Here is a 4,192-nt window from a genome sequence, read left to right as displayed (position 1 = left end):
TCTGAGGCGGGGGCTTCCCTCGCCTGCTCCCGAACAAGGAGCCCAGGAGGGAGGAGGAGTTGGGCACGGTCTGGTGTGGGCGAGATGGACACTCTCGTGTTGATGTAGCTCTTCGGCGCATGTGAGGACTGCTAATGATGGACCCCTAAAAAGGAAATTCATAGAAATCACATTAAAAGATCTTACAGTGTGGCAGGCAGAATGATTTTCTTTCTCAATGTAAAAGTCCCCTGCTGACTGCTAAGCCCTCGGTTTGCTCACTGGCCGGAGGGAGGGGCCTGGACTAGGGCTGCCTCCTCTGTGGGGGTGCAGGCAAGGGAGAAGGCGCCTCCTTTCTGAGCCGGTGCACATGCGGCCCGGACACTGTGCAGGCTGCCTGCCTGAGGGCTCAGGTCCCGGGCTGAGTGTCCTGAGCGGCGTGGGGGCAGACAGGGGCAGTGTGCCTGGAAAAGCAGCTCGGCTCCTGCTGACCTCTGCCCTCATCTCCCCTGGCACCTCTGCCTGGGCTGGGGGCACTGTCGCCACCCACATGGGGTCTCGAGGTGCCTGAGGGAGTCGTGACACAGACAAGGGGGGCCCTGCAGCCTTGTCCCTGGGGGCATGGGCTGCCTAGGCATTTCGCTGCAGCCACTAACTGCCAACCAAACGAGGGCACGGAGAAACGGAGAAGGATCTGCCAGCGGAGCCAAGATGAGGACAGTGGTGGATGGCGAAGGATGAATGAAATCTCGTGAACTCCCCACTGAGTCTTTTCTCAGACGCTGCCCTCCCAGGGGCTGGCTACGACATCCCATGGTGTCCTGACTGCAGACACAGCCAGCCCAACTCCAGGAAGCAATGGCGTGGCCAGGCGTGGAAGCCAGGTAGGGCCGACAGGTCCCACAGCCAGTGGAGGGCAGTGTCGGCTGGGGCAGGGACCCCAGGGGTGGGTTTGTGAGGTTGGGACTGTTAACCATGCTCAGGGACCACAGGGGACAGGGGTTAAGCAAAATGAAAACACAAAATCCAGAGCCACCCCCGACCAGTGGGTCCAAAACAAGCGGTGAGAGGCGTGGATGAGGGAGGCAGAGAAGCCGCATGCACCGGGCCGAGGCAGGCAGGGTGGGCCACATCTGCCTGTCTGTGCAGGGGAGGCAGAGCTGGACAGACATGACAGAACCAAGGATGGGGCGACACAGGACAGCCAGCCGGACGAGGTGCTTCCTACTTACTTCCACATTGCTCTCTAGTGATCCCGCACTGCCTGTCTCTGGGACCACACATCTAGGCCACAGTGCCGCTGCTCTGGACGCAAAGCCAAGCTAGCCCGGGCCTTGGGGACAGGGGAGGTGGCCACACACTCTGAGGCATCTCCTGCCCCAGCTTCTGGGACAAATGCTACTGCTCCTCAAGGCCAGGAACTGCCCAACACCAAGTGCGCAGCAAGGACTTCAGGAAAAGTATCTCAAGCCAGCCCCAGCTTTCCGCTCCTTGTCCTGCAGCCCAGGCTGTGGGGAGGGATCCTGGGGCAGGGACGTGTGCACAGCTGGCCCAGTGCTTGACTCCTGTCTGGCCGGCCGCAGCCATGTGCAGAAAGGAAGGTGCACGGGTGGCTTCTCAGTGGCCACAAGCACCTAGGCTGGCCCGGGCCCTGCCTGTGTGGGTCTCACATATACGCGTGTACACGCACACATACACACATATATACGGCCCCCAGTTTGTGACAGAGTGGGGTGACGGGTGAGGGGAATCAAACCTCCCTGGGGCCTCTGGGCTGAGTTCTGTTTGTGCAGTGCCCTGGTTGGGGACAGGAGACAGCAGGGGTGTCTTGCTCCTCCCCTTCCAGCCCTCCTTCCAGGTGCAGATGTGGGGTTCCCAGAGCCAGCAGCCCTCATTTGGGGACTTGCCACTGGCATGGGGCTCACACAGGCACTCAGTAGCACCACGCTGCACACCAGGGTCCCATGGGCGCCGCTCTCTGCATCAGAGAAGGAGCTGAGGCTGTGACAGGCGGGGATGGATGGCACAGTTCCCACAGCGACTGTCACAAGGCCAGGGGCACTGCCTGTCTCTGGGACCGCACATCTAGGCCGCGGTGCCACTGCTCTGGATGCAAAGCCAAGCTAGCCCAGGCCTTGGGGACAGGGGAGGTGGCCACACACTCTGAGGCATCTCCTGCCCCAGCTTCTGGGACAAATGCTACTGCTCCTCAAGGCCAGGACCCCTGAAAGTGTCGGGTGGAGCGTCCGGCTTCATCGTGTCATGTAAGCAAGCTGGGACAGCCACCCCGACCACTGGGGGAGTCCACTCGCTTCACCCTATCTGCTGACCTCCCAGGTGGGCAGCAGGGCCACAGACAGCTGCGCCACAGTCCAGCAGAGCATTTCCACCGCTGCCACATCCTGCAGATGAGTGGGCCCCTGGTCCCTGTGTCCTCTTCTGCGCACGGGTGAGAAACAGCCCTTTCCCAGCAGTGTCCAGACACGGATCAGGCGCTCAGGTTCCCCTTCTGTGAAACTGACCCGGCCTGCCTTCTCTGACTGGCCTCCAGGGTGCGACATTCAGGACGCTGTGGTGCCACATGGAAATGCTGACAGTCTGACCTCTGCTGCCTTTGGAGTTTCGCTTGTTGACTGCAGTGAAGACGAACTGAGCCCAGGGCCTTTGTACAGGACTGCGTTCCCAGCCCTTCTATATCTTGAGGTAAGGTCTTGCTAAGTTGTCCGGGCTGGGGTTGAACTTGTAATCCTCCTGTCTCAGCCTCCCAGGGTGCTGGGGTCACAGGAATGCTCCACCATGCTCAGTTCTTCAGGGTTTTCACATCTGCTCTCTGGCCCCTGAAAGGCTTGCCGGACTCCCCCAACTGACTAAAAGCCAAGGACAGAGGACAGCCAGCTGCCTGTCCCTGCCTTATCCACTTGTGTCTACCTGCTGTGCCTGGCAGTTTTGGGCCAGGCCTGCAGAGCTGGACTTCGGGGTGAACAAGGCCTTTCTCCTGCTCTTTCTCCTCTGCTCTTCGTGGAGCGGACAACAGGGCCTTTAAACAGGCTGTCTCAGAGTGATGTTTCCAAAGTGCGATCTTGAACTTGTACCTCACACCCAGCACCCCTGGGGCAGAGAACCCTGCTGTGCCATCGCGCTGTGTTCTGTGCCCAGGTTCTCGTGACCTGGCAGGATCAGGGAGGGGAGGCAGTGGTCCCCTCAGACCTGGCACCCTGGGCTGCCGTGGCAGTACAGGATGCAGCTCCATGCTGTCCTCAGTGGGCCCAGCAGGCAGGGCTGGCTCTGTACGCTCTGCACACACTGACCTTCCACGTCACAGTGGGGACGGCCTGGTGGGCTGGCTCCAGTGCTGGACATCAGAGCTTGGCCTCAGGCACATCATGGTGGCTGCAGGTGATGCTTTCTCCATCCATCCCCAGTGCCATCGGTGCCATTATCAACCTCAGGGATGGCCTCTCTGTGGGGACTTGTGCTGCTCAGCTCAGTAGAGGAGGTGCAGCAGGCTGACGGCCCGTGTAGCACCCACTGCCACACCACTGAGCTGGGCTGGGTCCTGAGGATGGAGCCCAGTGCCCTTCCCTCTCCAGCTTGGAGTGACAATGGCTTCCTCCAGGGCCAGCAGACTGGGGTCGCCTCCCTGGTGGGGATCAGGCTGGGTCCTCTGTGTGTCGTCTCCCGGACAGATGTGGACCAAGCGATTCTCATGGTGTCACCACCCCACACTATGCGTGGTGAGGACCACGCAGGGCCGGGGGCATCATGCTGACCGCAGGGGGCTCACAGCATAGCCGTTCCAGAGTGCGAATCCTCCAGCCTCCAAGCCCGCTGTCCAGCAGTTTCCTCCATGCAAACCCCTCCTCAGTTCACCCCAGACCTTCTAGGCACGGAGCACCGGGGCCCTGCTCCTGGTTAGGTCGGTTCTGCAGACCTCAGGGTCCCCAGACAGTGCGGACAGTGTGTGGCTGGCCATAGGAGCCACTGCCACCTAGGTGGGCCGGACAGGGGATCCCTGGCAGCTCCTCGGGGGAGGGGGCAGGGCCTGCCACACTGCACAAACTCAAACAGAGCCTGGCCGCATTCAGAGGCCCAAGCAATCCCGTGAGAGGTAGACAGGTAGCTGGGTGAACAAGGCAACCAGGGAAGCCAGGGGTTCTCAACCTGGGCTTGAGGGTCCCGGCCACTCGTACAGATGCCAGGGACAGGCAGGACA

The 4,192-nt window shown here is 61.1% G+C and overlaps 1 long non-coding RNA gene across 1 annotated transcript in view; it reads left to right on the top strand.

Moving 5' to 3' along the window:
- The window catches only part of LOC104867251, a 15,104-nt gene extending 14,175 nt beyond the window's left edge, over window positions 1-929 (top strand). Inside the window, exon 5 of the long non-coding RNA XR_781717.2 lies at window positions 759-929. This is a non-coding gene — a long non-coding RNA (uncharacterized LOC104867251). The remainder of the gene's footprint in view (window positions 1-758) is intronic.
- The last annotated feature ends 3,263 nt before the right edge of the window (window positions 930-4,192 follow it).

This window comes from Fukomys damarensis, unplaced genomic scaffold (assembly GCF_012274545.1).
Source record: "Fukomys damarensis isolate Sample0158 unplaced genomic scaffold, DMR_v1.0_HiC HiC_scaffold_37, whole genome shotgun sequence".
Taxonomy (NCBI): domain Eukaryota; kingdom Metazoa; phylum Chordata; class Mammalia; order Rodentia; family Bathyergidae; genus Fukomys; species Fukomys damarensis.
This window is presented reverse-complemented; position numbering and strand designations above follow the sequence as displayed.